Here is a 27,611-nt window from a genome sequence, read left to right as displayed (position 1 = left end):
CATGTTGAGTACTTGATGTTGCATTTTCTATTTTTCAGGTTGAGCCATGGAACTGATTTCGCAGCTGCTGATAATTTCCTGTGCAAAAGGGACAAAGAACTAGGAAGGTTTTGTTGTCAACAATCAGCATGCTGGTAAAAGTGAGACAGAGGCTACCATAGCATACTGGTTAGGTCAAGCGTATTACAATTCGGGCTGGTGGATTTCGGGGTTCAACTCCAGTGTCCCCTGTAAGGAAGTTTATATGTTCTTTCTGTGTGCACCTGTGTTCCCTCCAGGTGCTCTGGTTTCCTCCCACAGTCCAAAGATGTACCAGTCAGTAGGTCATTGTAAATTGTCCTGTGATTAGGCCAGGGATAAACAGGTGGGTTCCTGGACAGGTGGGTTCAAGGGACCAGAAGGGCCTGATTCACGTTGTATCTCTAGATAAATAGAAAATAAAATCAATTATATCAGGCAGCATCTGTAGAGGGGAATGAACAGTCTGCCTTTCTGGGTCATGTCCCTTCATCAGGCCGTTATTCTTATGCCCACCTGAGTTAGGCTAATATACAAAATGATTTTATGTGACTATCTTAACCATTGAACTGCATGAAATTGAAGGCTTTTAGGACAGACTTGCATTTCTCACTAGCAGGTAGCAAAATATTGTCCACTTCAGTTGTTTGCCTTCTTTTTTGCCTTGAGATGAAATATTCTGCATTTTGTCAACTTGCAAATGAGGGAAAGTAAAAAGCTTGTGTTATAAAATATTCGCTGATCTCTGTGGGACCCAGTCTATGGCCTTGTATCGTTGATCAACTGCACTCTAAAAACTCGCACTCCTTCCTCAGCCACACTTTATTTTGCTTGTGCACAAGAAGAATAGTGTTGCCCCCATCACCCACTACTGTTCTGAAGTCTGAATGGAAAAATGTCATTTTTATACAGAATTAACAAGCAGTTACAAATGTTGACTATTTGGTAAACTGTAAAGCAACATGCACAAAATGTTGGAGGAACTCAGCAGGTCAGGCAGCTTCTATTAAGTAGTGAACATTTCGGGCTGAGAACCTTCTTCAGGACTGAAATGGAAGGGGGAAGATGCCAGAATAAAAGGTATTGGGGAGGGGAAGGAGGCTAGCTGGAAGGTGATAGAACTAGGTATGTTTGAATTCCTTACTTGCAAGATCAATTGCCATTCACAATAGAGGGGTTAAAAATCACTACAAACTAAAATCTAACAACTTCAAGGAGCAGTGCTTCATGTGACTCCCATCACTCAGGACCTGCCCTCTTCTCATTGTTACCATCACAAGGAGGAACTGAAGCTTGAAGGCACACACTCAGCGATTCAGGAACAGCTTCTTCCCCTCTGATACTTGATTTCCAAATGGACATGGAACCCATGAACACAATTTCTGTTTTTAGATGACTATTTTTAAATTAATTATTCTATATATATATATATCTATCTATAGAGAGTTTTATATATATATACACACACACACACTTACTGTAATCCATTTTTCCCTATATTTATCATGTATTGCATTGTACTGCTGCCACAAAGTTAACAAATTTCATGACTCATCCCAGTGATACTAAACCTGATTCTGATATTTTGAAGTTGTTCCCTAGTAAGAACATGTGTTTCAATTCATTCGTTCACTGTGCTCAGTTCTGGTCACCTCACTACAAGAAGGATGTGGAAACCATAGAAAGGGTGCAGAGGAGATTTACAAGGGCGTTGTCTGGATTGGGGAGCATGCCTTATGAGAATAGGTTGAGTGAACTCTGCCTTTTCTCCTTGGAGCGACAGAGGATGAGAGGTGACCTGATAGAAGTCTACAAGATAATGAGAGGCATTGATCGTGTGGATAGTCAGAAGCTTTTCCTCAGGGCTGAAATGGTTAGCACAAGAGGGCATAGCTTTAAGGTGCTTGGAAGTAGATAAATCTTTTATGCAGAGAGTGGTGAGTGCGTGGAATGGGCTGCTGGCAATGGTGGTGGAGGCAGATATGATAGGGTCTTTTGAAAGCTTAGAAAAATAGGAGGGCTAGGAGTAAAAGTTAGGTAGTTCAAAGGTAGGGACATGTTCGACACAGCTTTGTGGGCCGAAGAGCCTGTATTGTGCTGTAGGCTCTCTATGTTTCCAGTTACAATCTTACTTGTCTCCATTACATTCATATCTCATCTCTGTAAGTGAAATGGTTCTGGGAATCCGCTATAGGAAGGGACACGATGCTCTTTAAAGACCTTCCTTGTCTGGGCTGTCTGCACTCCATCCTTGCTTGGACATTATGTTAACCCTTGCCTTACCACAACTCCCACACTTACAAGGAAGTGGATGTGGTATTCTGAAAGATGGGGGGGGGGGGAAGGGTCTAACAGAATGAAAAACCTAATCCTGTGATCCTTATAAGATTCACTCTTTGTTCACAGCTAATTTCTACATTTAGAAGGTACTTGGTATGTCAAATGTACTGGGAGTAATTTAAACTCAGCCCAGAGTGAGAAGAACAGGTGAAGGGGGAGTGCAGCAGTACTGGGTCAGGAGTAATTGATCCATTCTCAGAAACAGATCAAAGTTCAACATAGAATACATCACCCTAAGAGTCATTGTCTCACAGGCATTCACAGTAGATCAAAGAAATACAATAGCATCAATGAAAAACTACACACAAGGACTGACAAACCACCGTGCAAAAGATGATAAACTGATAATAATAATAATGTTTTATTTAGAGGTCAGAGCAGAACAGGCCCTTCCAGCCCAACATGCCAGACTGCCCAACAACTCACTTACTTAATAATAATAATAATTATACTGAGAAGACAAGTTGTAGAGTCATTGAAAGTGAGTCAGTAGGTTGTGGAATCAGTTTAGAGTTGAGGTGAGTGAAGTGATCTATGCTGGTTCAGGAGCCTGATGGTTGAGGGCTAATAACTGTCCCTGAACCTGGTGGTGTGGGATCTAAGGCTCCTATACCTCTTCCCGATGACAGGAGTGAGAAGAGAGCATTATCTGGATGGTGGGGGTCCTTGATGATGGATGTTGCTTTCTTGTGACAGTGCTCCTTGTAGATGTGCCCGATGGTGGGGAGGGCATCTCCTGTGACGGACTGGGCTGTATCCACAACTCTCTGTAGGCTCTCCTGTTCTTGGTCTTTGGTGTTTCCAAACCAGGCTGTGATACAACCAATCACTTGATAAGAAAGTGGGATACCTCTATCTTATCTTCTGCATGTTTCAGATTTTTAGAATGAGGAAAATCAGGGAAGGAGGCACAAAGTTTCACTACAGGAGGAAGCCCACTTAGCAGAAGACAAGCAGTGTTCCAAATCAAAGTGAATTTCACCCAACCAAACCACTGGATGGATTGTTGATGCAAATGATTCATTTTGCTGTTTGTTTTGATGTGTGTGTGATTCAGTTTCAAATTTCCCTATCTCAAGTACACGGAAACATTCTGTGAAATACGTCATTCACGTTAACAGCCAACACACTACAGGATGTGCTGGGGCCAGCCCCCACCACACATTCCAGTATCAAATGCGTGAGACAAATAAAACTAATCTTCATTAATCTCAGATGGTGATGAGAGGGCATACAGGAGCAAGATATACCAGCCGGTTGAGCGGTGTCACAGTAACAACATTGCACTCAATGTTAGTAAGACCAAAGAGCTGATTGTGGACTTCAGGAAGGGTAGAATAAAGGAAACCAGTCCTCAGAGGGATCAGAAGTGGAGAGAGTGAGCAAATTCAAATTCCTGGGTGCCAAGATCTCTGAGGACCTAACCTGGTCACAACATATTGATGCAGCTATAATGAGGGCAAGACAGCAACAATATTTCATTAGGATTTTGAAGAGATTTGGTTTGTCAGCTAAAACACTCAGAAACTTCTACAAATGTACTGTGGAGAGTATTCAACTGGCTGCATCACATTCTGGTATGGGGAGGGGTGGGGGGTTGGCTACTGTATAGGATCGAATTAAGTTGCAGAAAGTTGTAAAATTAGTCAGTTCCATCATGGTTATTACCCTCCATAGCATCCAAAGCATCTTCAAGGAGCGGTGTCCATCGTTGAGGACCCCCACCATCCAGGGCGTGTGCTCTTCCCACTGCTACCGTCAGGAAGGAGGTTCAGGAGCCTGAAGGCACACACTCAATGATTCAGGAACAGCTTCTTCCCCTCTGTTATCCGCTTTCTGACTGGACACTGAACCCATGACAATAACTCACCACTTTTCAAAAAAAAATTATTTCTGCCAGCATTCCATTAGCTTTCTTCACTGCCTGCTGTACCTGCATGCTTGCTTTCACTGACTGATGTACAAGAACACCTAGATCTTGTTGTACTTGCCCTTTTCCTAACTTGACTCCATTTAGATAGTAATCTGCCTTCCTGTTCTTGCCACCAAAGTGGATAACCTCACATTTATCCACATTAAACTGCATCTGCCATACATTTGCCCACTCACCCAACCTGTCCAAGTGATGCACCATCAATAACTCACACTGAGACGTAAGGCGAGATATCGGCTTTTATTGACTGGAAGAAGGAACCAGGAGTGAGTGTCCATCATACTATGTCCTGGAGACTGAGGCTGAACGTCAGGCCTCAGATCGCCTTTATACAGGGGCCTGTGGGAGGAGCCACAGGAGCAGTCAGCAAGGGGTGTGTCCAGACAGGCACATAGTTCACCACACCAAGTCACCCTGCATTCTCATAACATCCTTCTGACATTTCACACTGCCACCCAGCTTTGTGTCATCAGCAAATTTGCTAATGTTACTTTTAATCCCTTCATCTAGATCATTAATGTATATTGTAAACAGCTGCGGTCCCAGCACCGAACCTTGTGGTACACCACCGGTCACAGCCTGCCATTCCGAAAGGGACCCGTTAATCGCTACTCTTTGTTTCCTGTCATCCAGCCAATTTTCAATCCATACTCTGCCATTCCGAAAGGGACCCGTTAATCGCTACTCTTTGTTTCCTGTCATCCAGCCAATTTTCAATCCAGTACTCTGCCCCCAATACCATGTGCCCTAATTTTGCCCACTAATCTCCTATGTGGGACTTTATCAAAAGCTTTCAGTAAGTACACTATATCCACTGACTCTCCCTTGTCCATTTTCATAGTTACATCCTCAAAAAACTCCAGAAGATTAGTCAAGCATGATTTTCCCTTCATAAATCCATGCTGACTCGGACTGATCCTTCTACTGCTATCCAAATGTGTCATAATTTCCTCTTTTATAATTGACTCCAGCCTCTTTCCCACCACTGACGTCAGGCTAACCAGTCTATAATTCCCTGCTTTCTCTCTCCCTCCTTTCTTGAAAAGTGGGACAACATTAGCCACCCTCCAATCAGCAGGAACTGTTCCTGAATCTATAGAACATTGGAAAATGATTACCAATGCATCCACGATCTCTAGAGCCACCTCTTTGAGTACCCTGGGATGCAGACCATCAGGTCCCGGAGGACTTATCAGCCTTCAGACTCAACAGTCTATCCAACACCATTTCTTGCCTAATATAAATTTCCTTCAGTTCATCCTTTACCCTAGTTCCTTTGGCCACTATTACATCTGGGAGATTGTTTGTGTCTTCCCTAGTGAAGACAGATCCAAAGCACCTGTTCAACTCATCTGCCATTTCCTTGTTCCCCATAATAAATTCACCCGTTTCTGTCTTCAATGGCCCAATTTTAGTCTTAACTATTTTTTTGCTATTCACATACCTAAAGAAGCTTTTACTATCCTCCTTTATATTCTTGGCTAGTTTACCTTCGTACCTCATTTTTTCTTGGTGTATTGCCTTTTTTGTTATCTTCTGTTGCTCTTTAAAAGCTTCCCAGTTCTTCTCTTTTATTTTTATACTGCCCTTTACTTCCCTCGTCAGCCATGGCCACCCCTTACTCCCCTTAGGATCTTTCTTCCTCTTTGGAATGAACCGATCCTGCACCTTCTGCATTATTCCCAGAAATACCTGCCATTGTTGTTCCACTGTCTTCCCTGCTAGGGTATTGTTCCATTGAACTTTGGCCAGCTCCTCCCTCATTGCTCCATAGTTCCCTTTGTTCAACTGTATTACTGACACATCCGATTTTCCCTTCTCCTTCTCAAATTGTAGGTTAAAACACATCATATTATGGTCACTAACTCCTAATGGTTCTTTTACCTCGAGGTCCCTGATCAAATCCGGTTCATTGCACAACACTAAATCTAGAATTGCCTTCTCCCTGGTAGGCTCCAGTACAAGCTGTTCTAAGAATCCATCTCGGAGGCACTCCACAAACTCCCTTTCTTGGCGTCCAGTACCATTCTGATTCTCCCAGTCTACCTGCATGTTGAAATCCCCCATGACAACTGTATCATTACCTTTGCGACATGCCAATTTTAACTCTTCATTCAACTTACACCCTACATCTAGACTGCTGTTTGGGGGCCTGTAGAGAACTCCCATTAGGGTCTTTCTACCCTTAGAATTTCTCAGTTCTATCCATACTGACTCTACATCCCCAGATTCTATGTCCCCCCTCACAAGGGACTGAATATCATTCCTCACCAACAGATCCACCCACCCCCTCTGCCAGTCAGTCTGTCCTTTCGATAAGATGTATATCCTTGAATATTCATTTCTCAGGCCCTGTCCACTTGAAGCCATGTCTCAGTTATTCCCACAACATCATACTTGCCAATTTCTAACTGATGAGCCTCAAGCTCATCTACTTTATTCCTTATACTTCGTGCATTCATATATAATACTTTTAATTCGGTACTCCCCTCTCCTTTCATATCAATTCCTATTTCACTTGGCCATACTGTATGATCTCTTCTTGAGCTTTCTACTCCATTGATACTGTTGTCCTTTGTAACTTTTCTTATTTTCACTTTCCCTTTAACTCCATCCTTATATTTCCAATTCATCCCCTCCCCCCCCCCACAGTGGTAAACCTGTCTGCCAGAATGCTGGTCCCCCGCCTATTAAGGTGCAACCTGTCCCTTTTGTACAATTCATCCCTACCCCAAAACAGATCCTAGTGTAAATCCCAAGTCATCCCGATGTAAATCCTTGCTTCCTGCTCCAGTTCCTCAGCCACACATTCAGATCCATTATCTCCCTGTTCCTGCCCTCTCCAGCACGAGGGACTGGAAGCAAACCAGAGATAACCACCCTGGAAGTCCTGCTTTTCAGCCTTCGTCCGAGTTCTCTGAAGTCCCGCTGCAGAATGTCCTTCCTCTTCTTCCTGATGTCATTTGTGCCGACATGCACTACCACTTCCAGCTGTTCACCTTCACCCTCGAGGAGTCCCTGCAATCGGTCCGTGATGTCCTGGATCCTAGCACCAGGGAGGCAACACACCATCTTTAAATCTCGCCTATTGCCGCAGAAACCCATTTCCGTACCTCTTACTATGGAGTCCCCTACTACCATGGCTCCTCCTGATGTCTGACTCCTCAGCTCTGCTCCTGCACCAATTTTTGGCTCGCAGACCTGTCCGCCTCTCAGACTGGCAGTATCTTCTGTCCTGACAGCTTCCAAGAAGATGAACCTGTTTACGAGAGGTACATCCCCTGGGATCTTCTGTACTTCGAGCAAACTTTCCTTCCTCATCGTCGCCCCCTTTCTCTCTTCCGGTATCCTCGGTGTAACAACCTCACTGTAGGTCCTGTCCAGAAAACCCTCGTTTTCGCGGATAAACCGGAGGTCATCCAGTTCTTTCTTCAGTGCTGCAGCATAGTCCTTCAGAAGCTGAATCTGGACACACTTTCCATAGTTGTAGTAGCCGGGGGCACCATCAGTGTCCCTGACCTCCCACATCATGCACGTAGCACACTGAATCAGCTTAGCGGTCGTGTCTTCACCCTCTGCAATTGTGCCTGCCGTAGTCTCCTCATCGAAGATTCTCGAGCCAAAGGCTAGCACATTTCACACCAGGCACTTCCCTCGACCAGGCCACTTCCTGACAGGCCGCTCTGCTAGAGCTCTCCCTCTTTTTATTTGCTTGAGCTTTGCAAGCTGCAAGGTCACCTGACCTCGATTGCCCAATCAGCTGTTTTCTGCTGAGTCTGAGCTATCCAAATCTTGATTGCCAATCAACTGCTAATCAATTCTTGATTGCACTATCCAACTGCCAAAACTGCCAGAATCTCTCCAGCCAAAGACTAGCACTTTTCACACCAGGCATTTCCCTTGACCAGGCCGCTTCCCGACAGGCCTTAGGGGTGACTACCTCCCATCTATCACCTCTTCAGTTTCTTGAATGAGTCAAAAGTCATCGAGCTGCACCTCCAGTTCCTTGATGCATTCTCTGAGGAGCTGCAGCTCGATGCGCCTGGTGCAGATTGTTGTTATCCGTGAAACTGGGCATCTCCCAGAATTGCCACCTCTTACACAAAGGACACAACATGGCTCCTGGAGCTGTATTTATGGCCAATGTTCCCTCTAAGGTGTGCATGTGCATGGATCTTTTGCGACTAGAGCACAAAGAATTTAAACAGTGCACAAAAGGTCGTCACCCTCTACCTCAGTGGCATGTTAAGTATATTTCACGATCATACACAATCACATTTCCTTTTCTGGTTTCTGATGCGGACAGTGTTGACAATATGGAGTTTGCAATGGTTTGTCTGCAGATTCTAAAACTGGCTTATTTATGTTGTTTTTATTGAAGAAATTACTAAATTATTGATGCACTATGTCAAATTCCAAAGAAATGAAGGGCGTGAAGTGCAAGAGAATTGCTTGTTCATTTAAAGCTGACTGGTTTAATGAAACAGTAGAAACTGCTGCACCGAAAGCGCATGGAAGTCAGGAACATGCAGCTACAAGAAATATTTGCCCAGCCCAGCACATCTGTAGATGTGGACTTCCCACTATTCAGGACATTTACAAAGACAAGTGTGTAAAAAGTGCTCCAAGGATCATTGGGTCCCGAGTCACCCCAACCACTAACTGTTCCAGCCGCTACCATCCAGGAAACGGTACCACAGCATAAAAGCCAGATCAACAGGCTCTGGGACAACTTCTTCCACCAGGCTATCAGACTGATTAATACATGCTGATACAATTGTACTTCTATGTTATATTGGGTGTCAAGTTGTACATACTATTTATTACAAATTACTATAAATTGTGCATTTAGACAGATGTAATAAAGATTTTTTACCCATGTATATGAGGGATGTAAGTAATAAGGTCAATTCAATTCGATTCGAAAGTGATTTAGTTCATTCTGAAACCAGAGTCTTAAATCTGAAAACAGCAATCTGTGAAAGCGTGAGGCATAAGTTGAACTATAATGGATTGGAACAGTAATTAAAGGATGCGAGGATAATAACAATGTTCTTTAAGAATTAATAACTAGCTTTAAATAACACATTTCCATTTAAGGCAAAAACAAGGAGAGGCAGTTAAGCTGTGGAGATCAAGGGGAGATATTAGAACAAAGGAGGGGGTGAATAATTTTGGCAGAAAAGCAGTGAGGTGGAGAGTTGGGAAAATTTCCAAATATAGGCCTAGGGACTTAATCGCTGTGAAGGAATTCTTACTCTTGTGGGATAACGTCTTCCCTGACCCCCAGGTGGGCGGTCACTCTGCTTGGCAGGTGAGGTGTGGCTGTGAATCTCAGGTTCTGGGGCTTCCTGTGTGGTGGTTGTAGGATTTGACTCTGGGACTGCAGGAAGTGGTTCTGACAGATCCGGACACCTTTGTTCTTCAACAATTAACCCTGCTCTCCTCAACTGATGGATATGTCATCTCCAGATGACATTAGACGCAACCTCCACTGTGTAGGAGAGTGGTCCAGTTCTGTCCTTAATCTTTCATTAAGCCCATCACGGAACTGACAATGCTCAGACAATTTCTTCAATTCATCCACGTAAGCTGAAATGGACTCCCTTTCCTTTTGTTCAACTTATCAAACCTAAAGCATTCTGCAATCAGCAATGGTTTCATTTCTAAATGTTCCTGCATTATGTTCATGATCTCAGCAAAGCTAATTTCAGCTGGTTTAGTTGGAGCAGTTAAACTTCTAAGCCAACTGCATTCTTTTCCACCTATTGTACTCAGTAACAATGGCACTCTCTTTTCATTGGCTATTTCATTTGCTTCAAAATTCTGCTCAATTCATTCAGTATACATCATCCAGTTATCTGTTATGCAATCAAACACACTGATCTTTCCAATGTAGACAGCCATTTCAGCAGTTTTTTAAATTTACTTTCATTATGACCTGGTACTAACTGTTTATAAATGATGCACTTGCCACCTGCCAGTTTTGTCCATTTTCTGCCTTTTCTTTAATTCCAACGTCTCTCTCTCCTTCCAAAGAAAAATGTGCTGTTCTTTAACAAGGAGGTAGTCATCTTAGGTTCATTTTATAACTCCCTCATCACCACTGTTATGTTTTGTAACTCCAGAAGCTAATTGAATGAAAAACACGGGAGCCTTCATTCTTTTTCTCCTTCACTCTTCATTTGTTCATACACAATTAGAACAGTGAGGCTGGCTCCAGAGTCTGTGTTGTGTTCTTTGTGTGAGATGTGGGAATGTTGGGAGACCCCCCAGCCTCCCAGATAGCCACATCTGATCCAGGTGCATCATGCCACAGCTCTTCAGAGAACGTGTCAAGGAACTGGAGCTGCAGCTCGATGACCTTCGGCTCATACGGAAAACTGAGGCGATGGTAGATAGAAGCTACAAGGAGGTAGTCACCCCTAAGTTGTGGAAGGCAGGTACATGGGTGACTGTCAGGAGAGGGAAAGGAAATGGGCAGCCAGTGCAGAACACCCTTGTGGCAGTTCCTTCAGTAATAACTTCTGGATACTTTAAAGAGTGACCTAAAGAATGCCTCAGTGACCGGGCATTGTCTGGTGCTGTGGCTCAGAATGAAGGGCAGAGAAGAGGACTGCAGTAGTGATAGGGGATTCCATAGTAGTAGACATGAGATTTTTGGATGCAATAGAGTCACCCGGATGGCACGTTGCCTCCCATGTAACAGGGTCAAAGATGGCATTCTGAAGGGGGAGGGTGAGCAGCCAGAAGTCTTGGTACACATTGGCACTGATGACATAGGAAGGAAAAGCAAAGAAGTTCTGCAGAGAGAATTCAGGGAGTGAGGTAGAAAGCTGAAAAGCAGGACTTCCAGGGTAGTAATCTCTGATTGCTGCCTGTGCCACGTGCCAGTGAAGGTAACAATAGGATGATTTGGTAGATGAGTGCCTGGCTGAGGAGCTAGTTCAGGGGACAGAGTTTCAGATTTCTGGATTATTAGGATCTCTTCTAGGGAAGGTTTGACCTGTACTAAAGGGATGGGTTACATCTGAAGGGGGACCAATATCCTTATAGGCAGGTTTGCTGGAGCTGTTGGAAAGGATTTAAACTAATTTGTCAGGGGGATAGTGACTGGAGTGATAGTTCTCTGGCTCGGACAGTTGGTTTACAAGCAGATGCAGTGTGTAGTGAGACTGTCAGGAAGTACAGGCAGATGATAGAGTAAAATTGCAGTCAGTGGGATGAGTTGCAGTGTAAAAGAGGGACAAAATCGAAAAGTGTGACAGATACAAGACTGAATGTGTTATATTTCAATGCATGCATTGTTCAGAATAAGGTAGATGATCTTGTAGCACAGTTAGACGTTGGCAGGTATGACGCTGTGGCTGAAAGAAGATCAGAGTTGGGAGCTTCACATCCAGGGGTACACATTGTATCAAAAGGATAAGTAGATAGATAGAGGGGGTGAATGGCTCTGTTGGTAAAAAGTGAAATCAAATCCTGAGAAAGAGGTGACATAGGGTCAGAAGATGTAGAATCCTTGTGGGTAGTGTTAAGAAACTGTGAAGAGTAAAAATACCTAGATGGGAGTTGTATACAGGCCTCTGAAGGGGAAGGTAATGATGTATTTGGTGGTAGGATCCTGTTGAAGTTGACAGAAGTTAATGGAGAATGATGTGTTGGTTACAGAGGCTCATGGGGTGGTAGGTGAGGACAAGAGGAACTCTAGCCCTGTTAAGGCAGTGGGAAGGTGGGGTGAGCGTGGATGCCCGGGAAATGGAGAAGAAGTGGGTGAAGAATGGTGGAGGAAGAGATACCCCATTCTTTGAAGAAAGAGGACACCTCCACTGCGATAGAGCTCCTTGTAAACGTGCTACAGTGGGGAAGGCTTTGCCTGTGACGGGCCGGGGTGTATCCACTATTTCTGTGGGCTGTTCCATTCCTGGGCATTGGCGTTTCCATATGAGCCATGATGCAACCAGTCGGGATTCGCTCCACTCTGTGTCTATAGAAGGAAGTAATATATAATCTATATTAGGAAGGAAAATGGTGTTGGCTTCATTTACAGGAGGATTTGAGTTCAAAGACTAGTACATCTTGCTCCGAATATACTGTAAGTGTGGTGTAGCTACATCTGGAATATCATGGACACTTCTTGTCTTCACTAGAACACTACAGCACAGTGCAGGCCCTTCAGCCCTCGATGTTATGCCAAACCTTTATAAAAAAAAATAATAAACCCACACTACCCTGTAACCCTCTATTTTTCTTTCATCCATGTGACTGTCCAAGAGGCTCTTAAATACCCCTAATGTTTTAGCCTCCACCACCATCCCTGGCAAGTCATTCCAGGCACCCACAACCCTCTGTGTAAAAAACTTACCCCAATGTGTCCCCTGAACTTCCCTCCCTTAACTTTGTTCATGTACAGAAGGAAAATGATGCATTTACGACTGAGGGAGTGAAGTTCACTATGTTGATTGGATTACAGATAGCACTTATCTAAGAAGGGTTGAGCTGGCATTGGAGAGAATCCACAGAAGGGTCACAAGAGTGACCCTGGGAATATGAGGGTTAACATACGAGGAGTGTTCAGTAGCTCTGGCCTGTACTCGCTGGAGTTTAGAGGAATGTGGGGGTGGGGGGAATCTCTCTGAAACCTATTGAATATTGAAAGTCCGGAACAGAGCGGATGTGGAGAGGATGTTTTCTATAGTTCAGGCTGTCTAAAACCAGAAGGCACAATGTCAGAATACAAGAAAGTCCCTTTAGAACAGATATGAGGAAGAATTTCTTTAGCCAAAGGGAAGTGAATCTGTGGAATTCATCGCCACAAACGGCTGTGGAGACAGTTCGTTAGGTATATTTAAAGAGGAGGTCGACAGATCCTTGATTAGTAAGGACACCAAAGGTTACGGGGAGAAGACAGGAGAATGGGATTGCGAGGGAAAATAAATCAGCCATGAAGGAATGGAGCAGCAGATTTGATGGGCCGAATGGCCTAATTCAATCACTGTAGTAGTGGGTTTGTCACATGAGGAGCAACTTGACAGACTCTCCCTATATTCTCCTGTAGTTAGAAAAGTAAGAAGTGAATTCCTTGAAATATGTGATGATATACCCCCTTTTGGGTGGGGATTAGTGGGACGAATCTAGAACGAAATGAATCAGCCATTCAGAATAGCGATGAGAGAAAAATTCTTCACCCAAGAGCTTTGGAATTTGCTACTCAGTAGGGCTTACAGAGGAACCGCACTTGTAACTAGAGACCACTGTCCGAGATTCACTGACTTTGAGTAGCGATAGATTTTTTAGTCACTTTAAAACGGCGTTGCTTACTGTATTGTCCATAGCTGTAGCTCTGGATTTCCGCCGCAGCTGTCTAAAGCAGGAATATTTGATTATTTCCATCGGAGCTGCTCACATGAGTCACCTTCTTAATGGCGCCCCGGAAGATTAGGAGCTTCAGGGAGCACTGCCTCAAAAAGACATCATTAAAAACCCTCATCATCCAGGACATGCCCTCTTCTCATTGCTACCATCAGCGACAGGGTTCAGGAGCCTGAAGCTGCACACTCAATGATTCAAGAACAGCTTCTTCCCCTCTGCCATCAGATTTCCGAATGGACATCGATCCCATGTAGTACCTCACTACTTATTTTTCTCTTTTTACACTAACTTTATATACTATATATATGTACTTACCATAATTTAGTTTTTATTATATATTGCAATGTACTGCTGATGCATAACAGCAAAGTTCACAACATATGTCAGTGATATTAATTCTGATTCTTGCAGGCAGACACAAGACAAAGAAACACCATAGAAACCATTTAAAGAAAAGGCCTACACAACAGAGACCTTCAAACGCACGAGAAAAAGAGCAAATCGCGCAATCAACATTAAATCGCAGAGTCCCTGAAAATGAGTCCACAGCCACGGGCCGCCAAAGCAAGGGAGGCTGGTTCAGGAGCTGTTGACCACTGCCACAGCCACCGAGTCGGTCAGTTCAGCGGCGTGCTGCGCATCCAGTTCCGCGATCAAATCACGCAAATAGCAGAGCGCATTCGCCGCCGAGGAGATTGAACGTCAAAGCCGGCGTGGCAATCAATCCTTGCAGCGTGGGACCCAAGCATCTTCCTGTAGCAGTCTCTCAATATATTAAAGTATAGAGACAGATTAATGGATGTGCGGCGGTCAGTTCAGGAAAACAGCACTGAAGTAAAAAAATTCATATTGAATGGAGAGGTAGAACGGAACGGCTGACATCCTATTTCTATTGTTACATCATTATGACCCTATTCCACTCTGTAGGGTGACGCCCTTGTTCCACACTCCCCCATCTTGTCCTCCTTGGAGCCTTTATTCCCACTAATTAATTATTCCCTTCTTGTCCTCCTAGAACCTGTGATTGTCACTTATAGATGGCACAATAGCATTAGTGGTTAGCACAACGCTTTACAGTACCAGCAGTCGGCAATCAGATTTCAATTCGCACCGCTGTCTGTGAAGAGTCTCTATGTTACCCCTGTAACTGTGTGGGTTTCCTCTGGGTGCTCCAGATTTTGAGGACATACAGGTTAGGGTTAGTGAGTCGTAGGCATGCTATGTTGGCACTGGAAACATGGTGACATGGAGTGGGAGAATCTACGACTGGAGGTGCACAGCCTCAAGACACAAGGAGGTCCCTTTAGAACAGAGATGAGGAGGAATTTCTTTAGCCAGAGAATGGTGAATCTGTGGAATTCATTGCCACAGCCAGCTGTGGAGGCCACGTCATTGAGTATATTTAAAGTGAATATTGATAGATTCTTGTGTAGTGAGGGCATCAAAGGTTACGGGGAGAAGGCAGGAGAATGGAGTTGAGAGAGATAGTAAGTCAGCCATGATGGAATGGCACAGCAGACTCAATGGGCCGAATGGCCTAATTCGGCTCCTAAGTCTTGTGGTTTTATGGACACTTGCAGGCTGCCCCCAGCACATCCTTGGAAAGAGTAGGTCGCTGGCACAAGTGATGCATTTCACTATACGTTTCAATGTTTTGCTGTACATGTGACAAATAACGCTAATCTTTATCTTAAACCTTTATTGAATCACCCACGGTGGATAACTCAATGCCTTGCCAAGGCTGATTCATTTCCATTTCAAGTTCAAATTCAGTTATACGTGAATATAGCCAAACAAAACAGTGTTCTTCTGGGGCCAAGGTGCAAAACACATTACGAACAGCACACTGCACATAGCACGTATGATTATGATAGCAGAAAGACACACAGTCACAAAGAAAACAAAGCAATATAACCCAAGTCCCTGAGAGGCATGACTGCAGAATTGATGGTAAGTTGTCCTGGTCCAGCTTGTTCTTCCACTGAATGAACATTAGAGGGCAGCACTGAACAAAACCAGAGGGCAGCAACAAAACTCTGAACCCAAGTACAGATTTCTTTTTCCCCCCAGAGGCGCCTCCTCTCCTGATCAGCTGCAACAGGTGACACCACAGCCTCAGCCTGTCCCTTGCCACAATCGAGACAATGCAGCTCCCCCCCCATATTGGTCTTACCATTCAACCAGTGAACCAGATTTGCAGTATTCTACATTAGCAGAGTCCAAGTTCAAGTTGGAATTTAATTATCATTCAACCACACAAGAATATAGCCAAACAAAATAGCATTCCTCCAGGACCAAGGTGCAAAACACCTTACCAACAGCACACAGCTCAAACAGCACATATGGTTACAATTTCATAAAAGGCATACAGTCGCAAAGAGAAAAAAGATCTGGTGATACGATGGTGCACTTAGACACCGCGACTTCTACAGGATCAATCAAAGGTTAATGTTTTACAATCTCAAGACCCTACTGGACTTTAAGAAGTGAGTCTTCCCCATCAGTGAGTTGTTCATTGGTGGAGAAACTGAAGGAGCAGGATTTGGTAAGGACTGTGATGCTGTCTGTGACTGAAAGGCATCAGTGCGTGAAGGAGGTACGTAATCTAACAGTGAGTGATTGTCCTAGTTGCTTATCTGGTGATCACAAGACCCTGCTGGATATTGTTAATGTGGAATGCTGCAAGTCCGATTCACTGTTTTAGTGGTGAATGGTAGGGCCGGAGGGCGAGGTTGCTGCATGGCCTCAGTTGTAGTGAGGACTGGGCCTCAAGCCAAGGTGTCACCTGCTTGCAGCTGCCCGGGGAAGGCGTTGGAGTTTTGAGTGCCAGAGGCGGTGTGGCGTCCACTCTGTTCTCCAGCTCGCATAAGACGAGTCATATTATGTTCGACTGCGGACTGCTTCAACATTCAAAGACTCAGAGTTCTGAACTATATATTTTTGTGTAACTGTATTTCACTGATACATACCTCATATGTGCTATATGTGCCTTATACCGGGGTGATTGATAAGTTCATGGCCTAAGGTAGAAGGAGTCAATTTTAGAAGACCTAGCACATTTATTTTTCAACATAGTCCCCTCCTACATTTACACACTTAGTCCAGCGGTCATGGAGCATACGGATCTTGGACCTCCAGAAAGTGTCCACAGATGAGTGATTGATAAGCTTGTGGCCTAAGGTAGAAGGAGATGAGTTATACAGCTCCCGTTACATGCACATGCAGTTCAACTCTGAGTGATTATGCAGAAAGTTTGAAATTAATAACAACAGTTAATAACTCATCGGGGTGATTGCTAAGTTCATGGCCTAAGGTAGGAGATGAGTTATAACTCATCTCCTTCTATCTTAGGCCACGAACTTATCAATAACCCATCTGTGGACACTTTCTGGAGGTCCAAGATCCGTATGCTCCATGACCGCTGGACTAAGTGTGTAAATGTAGGAGGGGACTATGTTGAAAAATAAATATGCTCGATTTTCTAAAATTGACTCCTACCTTAGGCCTTCGTATTGTGTATGACTGTACCATGTTTTTGCACCTTGGCCCAGGACCAACACTATTTAGTTTACCTGTATTCATGAGTATTCCAGTATGGTTGAATGACAGTTGAACTGGAACTTAATATAACCCAAGTCCCCGTGTGGCATGTCGATTGATGTTGTTGTCCTGGTCTAGCTTGCTCTTCCACCCAGTGAACACTAGAGGGCAGCACCATATCAGTGTCTCCTCCCTTGGTCAACTGCAGCTAATCTTTAAGAATGATGTAAACACAAACTAATGTTACTTCTACCATCCCGGCTTTGTGGTTTTTACAGTGGATATATATTAATAGAATTCACCCAAAGCTTCCTGTTCATGTTCAACTGGATGTCCATCTGTCGGACTACTTCACCACCACACTTGTTACAAGCCAGCCATCAATGGTGCCGGTGGCTGCAACTAATGCAATCCTGTAGAGAGAATTCTTTAGAAATGGTCTTCAGGTTCTGAGTGTGGTCCCACGTCAGTGAAAGCTGATTAGTGTTGAGGAAAGAAAGGTCAGAAAGGATCTGTGACAGAATGGAAATAGTCGCCAGTCTAGGCTCGATTCCTGCCACTGCCTGTAAGGAATTTGTACATTCTCCCTGTGACTGCGTGGGAGGTTCCGGATTCTCTCCACATTCCAAACACGTACGGATTAGGGTTCAGGTTATTGAGTTGTGGGTATGCTATGTTGGTGTGGTAACACTTGCACACCCCAGCACACCTGTAGACTGTTCTGGCCACCGACGCAAATGACACATTTCACAGTATGGTTCGCTATACGTGTGACAAATAAAGCTAATCTTTATCTTAAACCATCAATGAATCACCCACGTTGGACAAAGCTATTCTTTGCCAAGATCTTAAAAGGAATTAAATGAGAAAAAGGACAATGAAGCAAGACAAAGTGGGGGTAATGGTTTGAGAAAGAGAAGGCATGCAGTCTCCCTCTTTGTGAATCTGCATTTCTCTAAATTTCTGTTTCCTACACAGAGACCTCGGGTGAAAAGTGTACCTGCGGTTACCAGTCAAGAGCAGCTAAAGGTCCCAGTGTCTGGCCTGGCCTGCCTGTTATGCCACTGGCGTTTAGGGCAACAGTGAAGGTCCTCTATTTCTGGCAGTGTACAGGGCTTCCTTCATCGCGTCAGTAGCTTCCTTTTGGTTTTCACTGCTGTCAGTCATGCAAGTCCCAGCTGGAGACTCAGGAATAACGTCACACTCAGATGCAGAATGATTCTTCATTGCTGTTTCCATAACGATTTTGCTTTACCATTTGGGGTTGTTAGCCCTGAGCTCTGTGGCTTTGTACTGCTCCAACACCATATTCAAGTTTGCTGATGTGGGCCCATATTAAAGGTGGTGATGAATCAGCATACAGAAGGGAGACTGAAAATTTGGCTGAGTGGTGCAACAGCAACAACCTCTCAATCAATGTCAATATGACCAAGGTACTGATTGTAGACTTCAGAAAAAAGGGAATGCAGAGGTCCGTGAGCCAGCAATCATCAGAGGATCAGAGGTGGAGAGGGTTGATAACTTTAAATTCCTGGGCGTCACTCTCTCAGAGGACCTGTCCTGGACCCATTGTATAAACATAGATGCAAAGAACGTAACACAGCACCTCTGCTTCCTCAGGAGTCTGTGGAGATTTGGCATGGCATCAAAAACTTTGGCAAACCTCTATAGATGTGTGGTGGAAAGTTTGCTGACTGTCTGCATTACGGCCTGGTATGAGAATGATGCACCATTAATAACTCTCGGAGATTGGAAGGGAACAATAGGCCTTTATTAACAGCAAAAGGGAGCATAACATCTCGAAGACTGAGGGAGGAGCAGTGCCCCAATCGCCTTTATACAGGGGTCTGTGGGAGGAGCCACAGGAGCAGTCAGCAGAGGGGCGTGTCCAGACAGGTATACATAGTTTACCACAGAGAACACCAATGCCTTTGAACAGAAAACCTTACAAAAGGTAGTGGATTCGGCCTAGTATGTCACGGGTAAAACCCTCCCAACCATTAAGCACATCTACATTAAACGCTGGTGTAGAGAAACAGCATCCATCATCAGGGTCCCCTACCACTCAGGCCATGCTCTCTTCTCGCTGCTGCCATCAGACAGGAGACATCAGACAAGCGTGTCAGGACTCGCACCACTAGGTTCAAGAACAGTTACTGCCCTCAACCAACAGGCTCTTGAACCACTCATTCTACTTCTGGTGTTCCCACAACTGATGGCCTCACTTTAAGGAGTCTTTATCTTGCTGTTTCATGCTCTTGTTATTTATTGCTATTTACTTATGTTTGCATTTGCAGTTTGTTGTTCATTGATCCCGTTTACAGTCCTGTAAATTTGCTAAGTATACCCGCAGGAAAAAGAATCACGAGGTTGTATGTGGTGACATGTATGTATTGCCTTTTGAAGGTGACCTACTTTTCTGAGCAGTTTCTAAGGCGGAATCTAACAGCGTTTGAACAGTGGCCAATCATAGATTGGCAGCGAGAGAAGAAATGGCTGTCACAGGTCAGTGAGTGTGCATTAAAAAAGCAGTGCTTCACAGGAGTTTCAACCTTTGAAGTGGCCTATCACACATCGGGATTCATTAGCAAGGGCAAGTAAAAATATTGCAAGTGCAGCAACCATTGTAGGAGTGGAAAGACTTAAGAGTGGGGATTTGAGGCTCGAGTTCTTTAAGGTTTCATTTGAACTGCCTAGTCCCATTAACCTGCACCCAAAACATAGCCTTCCATGCCCATGCCATCCATATAAAAATTTCTCTAAGTGTCTGCATGCCCCACATGAGGAAGTTTGTTATGTTTCCTACTCCAGGACTGCTTCATTGTATTTGCACTGAGATGCCTCTAAATTAAAAAAGCAGATCAGCTGAGGACCTCCCCAGCCTTCCGACCGTGGCCAAATGTTGTTGCTAGTAAAGAAATGGGGACCCACAGGCAGGGTTGTTTCTGCAACTGCCTGTAGGGCTATGTATACTGTGTGCTAATTTACGATACATAATTCACATTATCTCTCTGTCTCTACCTCTGGAGACACCAAACCCACTGACTCTCACAGCTACCTGGACTATACCACTTCCCACCCTGTTACTTGTAAAAATGCCATTGTCTTCTCTCAATTCCTCTGTCTCTGCCGCATCTGCTCTCAGGACGAGGCACTTCACTCCAGAACAAAGGAGATGTCCTCCTTCTTCAAAGAAAGGGGCTTCTCTTTCTCAAACATCAACGCTGCCCTCAATTACATCTCTTCCATTTCATGCATGTCTGCCCTCACTCTAACCACAAGCCATCCCAACAGGGATAGGGTACCTCTTGTCCTTACCTACCAATCTACCAGCCTCTGCGTCCAGCACATAATTCCGCCATCTCCAATGGGATCCCACCGCTAAGCACGTTTCCCCCCGCCCCACTTTCTGCTTTGCATAGGGATCTTCCTCCTGATACTTATCCTTGCAAATGGAAGGGCCACACCTGACCCTACATCTCTTCCCTCACTACCAGTCAGGGCCCCAAACAATCCTTCACCTGTGAGTCTGTAGGGGTCATCAACTGTATCCGATGCTCCTGGTGTTGTCTCCTGTATATTGGTGAGAACTGGTGCAGATTGGGAGACCGCTTCACCGAGCGCGTGTCTGCCAGAAAAAGCAGGGTCTCCCAGTGGCCAGTCATTTTAATTCCATTTCCCATTCTGACATATTCATCCATAGCCTGCTCTACTGTCGTGATGAGGCCACAATCAGGCTGGAGGAACAACACCTTATATTCCGTCTGGGTAACCTCCAACCTGATGGCATTAACATCAATTTCTCAAACGTCCAGTAACGTCACCCACCCCACCTTCACCATTCCCTATCCCCTTTTCCTTCTCTCACCTTACCTGCCCATTGCCTCCCTCTGGTGCTCCTCCCCCTTTTTCTTTCTTCTATGGCTTCTCTTATCCGATTCTCCCTTCTCCAGCTCAGTATCTCTTTCACCAATCAATTTCCCAACTCTTTACTTCACCCCTCCCCCTCCCAGTTTCACCTATCACTTTGTGTTTCTCCATCCTCTCCCCCACCTTCTTACTCCTCTTGACTCCTCGTCTTTTTTCTCCAGTGCTGCCGAAGGGTCTTGGCCCGAAATGTTGACTGGACTCTTTTCCATAGATACTGCCTAGCCTGCTGAGTTCCTCTGGCATTTTGTATTACCTGGATTTCCAGCATTTGCAGATTTTCCCTTGGTAATCCACATGCTATTTTTTTACATGTTAAGCACCCAAGGATCCACTGGAGGATAACTTGTTTCAACTTGTTCTTTTCCCATGAAATATCAGTCATGATCCTTCTGTGGAAGTAATGGCAGTCCTGTAATTTAACACACAATGTATTTAAATTTCAACTTACTTACTGCCTGTTACACTAATGGCGTTTAGGGCAGCAATGAAGGTCCTCCATCTCAAGCAGTCTTCAGGGCTTCCTTCATCGTGTCAGTAGCGTCCTCTCTGTTTTGGCTGTCAGTTGTGTAAGCCCTGGGTGCAGACTCGGGAATACCGCTGCACTCAGATGTAGAAGGATTCTTCATTGCTGTTTCCGTAACAGTTTTGTTTGACCAGTCAGGGTTGTTAGCCCTGAGCTGAACTCCTGAACCTGGAGGACTGGTAGATCATTCTTAGTCTGGCCTCTACCCCTTGACCTGTTTGGCATGGGGGACCCTACCAAGAGCTAGCCAACATAGTTCTGACTGAGGCACACAAGTCCCCAAAGCACAAGGTTGTATTCCTCTTGGAGGTCTGAAGTTCAAGTTTAGCTGTCATTCAACCATACATGCATCTAGCCAAATGAAACAGCATTCCTTCAGGGTCAAGCTGCAAAACACATTACCAACAGCACATAGTTTATAGCATAAATAGCACTTATGGTAATGACTTCAGAAAAACAGAGTCACAAAGGGGGAAAAAAAATAACATAATCCAAGTTGCGAGGTGGCATGTTTGTAGATTTATGGGGTATTATCCTGGTCCTGCTTGTTCTTCCACTGAGTGAGCACTAGAGGGCAGCACTGAGCAAACACTGGAGTGAAGGTTTGGGTGAGTGATTCCCAGTGGGGCCGGTTATGTGTTCTAAGAGGGCAATAGGAGAAATAGAAGTTGTCGGAGGGTGTTCGGGATTCTTGGTGGGGGAGACAGTAAGCGGCACCCTAACATGAGGCACGAGACCTGACTGACCATGTCAACCCGCTGCCGTTGTCAACATTCGATACGCATTCCCAGTTTGTGTTCATTTTTAAATTTTAATTTAGTTCCATTAATGATGGTTAAATATCTACGGTGAGATCTCCGAGTCTGAAGACTGTGAAGCCTTGAATTCTAACCCTGCTAAGAAACAGAAACTACAGAAAGTGTGTCAGTGTTACACACCTGGAGTATGGTTTTACTTCATTCCCATCAGATCTGTGACGCCCCACGTGTCTTACTTGTAAGACTCTACTGTTTAATGAAGCCATGAAACCATCAAAATTGCAGGAACACTTCCATAAAAAATACTACTTACTGTGCCTATAGTAAGAATTCACCTACCCACCACCCCACCCGGGAAGTTTTCATGTTTAATTGTTCTACAACATTGAATTATAGCAGATTTAATTTGGATTTTTTGGCACGGACACTGACAACTTTCGTATCAAAGTGCAAACAGATCTCTACAAAATTAACTAAATTAATCACAAATATAAAACACAAAATAATTGATTGCATAAGTATTCACATCCTTTTAATATGACACACCAAATCAGCACTGGTGCAGCCAACTGGATTTAGAAGTCACAGAATTAGATAAGGTGTTTCCATTGATTGTAGTAAAAATACACCTGTATCTGGAAGGTCCAACTGAGGTGAGTCAAAAACTACACCATGAAAACAGAAGAACACTCCAAGCAACTCGGTGAAAATGTTATTGAAAAGCACAAGTCAGGTGATGGATACAAGAAAATTTCCAAGTCACTGAATATCCCTTGATCATCAAAAAATGGGAAGAATATGGCTCAGCTGTAAATCTGCCTAGAGCAGGCTGCCCTCAAAAACTGAGTGACCATGCAAGAAGGGACTAGTGAGAGAGGCCACCAAGAGACCTGTAATAACTCTGGAGGAGTTACAAGCTTCAGTGGCTGAGATGGGAGAGACTGCACACATGTTGCCTGGGTGCTTCAACAGTCACAGCTTTATGGGAGAGTGGCAAAGAGAAAGTCACTGTTGGAAAAAAACCTCACATGAAATTTCGGCATGTGCAACACAGACTCAGAAGTCAGCTGGTAGAAGGTTCTATGGCTTGATGAAACCAAAATTGAGCTTTTCAGACATCAGATTAAATGCTATGTTAACGTTGAACGTCATCAAAATCACACTGTCCCTATCATGAAACCTGTTGGAGGCTGCATCATGCTGTGAGGATGCCTCACTGCAGCAGGTCCTGGAAGGCTTGTGATGGTGGAGGGTAAAATGAATGCAGCAAAAGACGGAAATCCTGGAGGAAAACCTGATGAAGTTTGCAACTCTCAAGACTGTAATTGCTGCTGAAGGCGCATCTACTAAATACTGACCTGAAGGGAGTAATTATGAAATCAATTATTTTGTGTTTAATAATTGTAATAAATTCGACCAATTTGTAGAAAATTGTTTTCACTTTGATACGGAAGAGTCTTCTTCTGTTGATCAATGTCAAAAGAGCCAAAACAAATCCACTGTGACTCTATGTTGTCAAACAATAAAACATGAAATCTTCCAAGGGGGGGTTGGGTGAATACTTTTACAGACACTGTATGGTATTACAGAGTTTCGGAAGATGAAAGGAACATTTGAAAAGTGTTGCACATTTGGTGATATAAGAACATAAGGCCCATCGAGCCTGTTCCGCCATTCAATAAGATCATGACTGTAGACAGCAATCTAACTGGCTGCATCACTGTCTGGTATGGAGGGAGGGTGCTACTGCACAGGATCGAAATAAGCTGTAGAGAGATATAACCTTAATCAGCACCATCATGGGCCTACCTCTGTAGTATCCAGGACATCTTCCCCATCACCCAGGTCATGCCTTGATCTCATTGCTACCATCAGGAAGGAGGTACAGGAGCATGAAGTCACACACTCAATGATTCAGGAACAGCTTCCCCTCTGCCATCTGATTTCTAAATGGACATTAAACCCATGAACACTACCTCACTACTTTTTTTAATTTCTATTTTTGCATACTTATTTAATTTAACTATTTTATTTATGTACTTACTCTAATTGTCTTTTTCATTATTATGTATTGCATTGTACTGCTGCTTCAAAGATTACAAGTTTCACAACATATGCCGGTGATATCGAACCTAATTCTGATTCAAGTCATACTACCCAGCAACTCCCAATTTAAGCAACATGTACAACAAGCTGGAGGAACTCAGGTCGGGCAGAATCTGTGGAAACGAGCAGTCAACGTTTTGGGCCGAGACCCTTCATCTCCCTATTTAACCCTAGCTTAATTACAGGATAACTTACAATGACCAATTAACCTACTATTCGGTAGGTCTTTGGACTGTGGGAGGAAACTGGAGCATCCGGAGGAAACTGGAGCACCTGGAGGAAACCCACACTTTACACAGGGAGGACGTACAGACCCAAATAGAAGATTTCATATAGTGTCGTGCTAACTGCTACGCTCCTTGGTGCACAAAAAAATGTAAATTTCACGTCAGCTCAGTGATTCAATTGCCAAAATACAATTTTTTATCAAAAGTTCTAACTTCATTATGTTAGGATGCAAACAAAATACATAAAACATATTTTTGTGTCATTTGTATGTTGGCAAAGATTAATCTATTGAATAAATATAATTAATGTGCAGAAAGTATTTTCCAACATCTTTCCTCCCTTTGACTTTGATCCGAAATAGAGCCCACAGGCTCATGATTATTGAACGTTGCTGCAACAAAGGTTTTCAGTGGATCTGTGCATAAATGTACTTGCATATATGACAATAAACTCAACTTTGACTTTAATTACAATGGAGGTGGTATAGAAGCCTTAGGCCCCACATCAGCAGGTTCAGAAACAGATATTCTGAACCAACACGAATAAGTCACCACCTACTGATTCCAGAACCTATGGACTCACTTTCAAGGACTCCACAATTCAAGTTCTCAATATTATTTATTACTTATTTTGTACTTACAGTTGATCTTCTTTTGCACATTGCTTGTTTTCCTAGCTTTTCATCGATCTACTGTTTATTTGTACCTACTGTGAATGCCTGCAAGAAAATGAATCTCAGGGTAATATACGGTGACATATATTTACCTTTATAATAAACTTACTTTTAACATTTTACAGCTTATGGAGGGACAAGCATTTGGAAATTGTGTGTGGCAGGGGCTTAGTCAAGAGAGGATGGGCACTACGTTCAACTTCAACAAATTTCAGAATACTGCATTTGCACTGAGATACCTCAGCTAACTGTAAATTAAAAATGATAGGGGTACTGAAGCCCACTCTAGGCTTCCATTCTACTTCCTCACATTTATCAATGTACTCTCAGTGGCTATTTTATTAGGTACACCTGTTCATTAATGCAACTATCTAATCAGCCAATCATGTGACAGCAATTCATTTCCATAAAAGCATGCCGGCATGGTCAAGTTGGTTCAGTTGCTGTTCAGACCGAACATCAGAATGGGGGGAAAATGTGATCTAAATGACTTTGACCATGGAAAGACTGTCGGTGCCAGATGGGGTGGTTTGAGTATCTCAGGAGCTGCTGATCTCCTGGGATTTTCACACACAAGTATCTATAGTTTACAGAGAATGGTGCAAAAAAAACATCTAGTGAGTGGTGGTTCTGTGGGGATAAATGCCTTGTTAATGAGAGAGGTCAGAGGAGAATGGCCAGACTGATTCAAGCTGACAGGAGGGTGACAGTTACTCAAATAATTCGGAGGTACCTAATAAAGTGGCCACTGATTGCACATGCAAACTTGAAGTTAATCTCTGGAACATCTCACTGATGAGAATTCAGGCTATTCTATCCTACTCCAAACAGATCATCTTTTATTTCTGGCATTCTCACCCTAAATGCTCCAAGAAAGAGCAACACGTTTTAAAGAATAACTAAAGCAAACGCTGATCGAAAAGCGAAGAACTGTAGGTACTGGAAGTCTAAAAAGACCAACATGGTTAGCTATTCTCAGGACAAGCAGCATCTGTAAATGATGTTTTCTCTTCAAAGATTGCCTGATCAAAAATTAATTACAGGCTCCATTGGTATGGCTACAGAAGGCATGACAGATAGCGTAGGAGCTACAACAATGCTTTACAACACACCAGCTGTAAGACCTGGGTTCAATTTCCTCCACTTTCTGTAAGGAGTTGGTATATTCTCCCTGTGACCACTTGGGTTTCCTCCGGGTGCTCCAGTTTCTTCTCACATTCCAAAGAATATACGGTACGTTGTGGGCATGCCATATCGGCCTCCCCCAGCACATCGCTGCCTTGTTTCACTGTACGTTTCAATGTACATATGACAAATAGAGCTAATCTTTCAAATAGTGATAAAAGCAGTATCAATGTGCGCTGGAAATAGGACCAGGCAAAAAATTCCAGAAATAACAGCCATACATTATGTTATGGTAGCGTAGCAGTTAGTGTGGCACTATAACAGCTTGGGGTGTCAGAGTTTGGAGTTCAATTCTGGCCTCCTCTGTAAGGAACCTCTGTATATCCTCCTTGTGGAATATACAAGTTTTCTTCCACACAGTCTGAAGTTGTACCAGTTAGAAGGTTAATTGGTTATTGTAAATCATCCCACGTTTAGGATAGGCTTAAATCGGGGTGTTGGGAGTTGCTGGGCGTCATAGCTGAAGGGCCAAAGGGACCTATTTCACACTGTATCTTTAAATTAAAAAAAAATAAATCAAGCCATCAAGCATTGATTTCTCTTGATCCGTGCCAATGTTACCTGAATACTTGAATATCATGACAGTACCTCTCTCCAGCTCTCACTCAGGCAATGTTTCAGGTTCAACCACATTCTGGTTTAAAAAAAAAATCTTCCTCAACACCTCTGTCTTCTACTGTCTTTCCTTCTAGTTATCAATACCTCTGTCAAGGTGAGCAGTTTATCATATCTACCCTATCCTATCTATACCCTCAATTTTGTATACCTCAATCAGCACCCCCTCCCACTCCTCCAAACATCGACTGCCCTGAGGCAAACAAACCCAGCCGATTCAGTCTTCCCTCACAACTGAGAGACTCCATTTCAGGTCACACACATCATTTTGATAAGGAAGTTTTCTTGTAGAAAAAAAATCCAAGTTCACAAAATCCAATATCTTTTCAAATCAATAAACTGAAATATAAAATTATTTATAACTTTAATAAAGCAGCTGTAAAAGTTGGT

General features: G+C 43.7%; 1 long non-coding RNA gene across 1 annotated transcript; it reads right to left on the bottom strand.

Moving 5' to 3' along the window:
* On the bottom strand, positions 1 to 27,611 carry LOC132382935 (uncharacterized). Its single transcript, XR_009508504.1, has 2 exons — positions 25,389 to 27,611; positions 1 to 422 (listed from the first exon to the last, which is right to left on the bottom strand). It is a non-coding gene; the product is annotated as an uncharacterized LOC132382935 (long non-coding RNA).

Source organism: Hypanus sabinus, chromosome 29, assembly GCF_030144855.1.
Source record: "Hypanus sabinus isolate sHypSab1 chromosome 29, sHypSab1.hap1, whole genome shotgun sequence".
Lineage (NCBI taxonomy): Eukaryota > Metazoa > Chordata > Chondrichthyes > Myliobatiformes > Dasyatidae > Hypanus > Hypanus sabinus.
The sequence above is the reverse complement of the archived record's forward strand: the minus strand, read 5'-3'. Positions and strand labels throughout refer to the sequence as shown.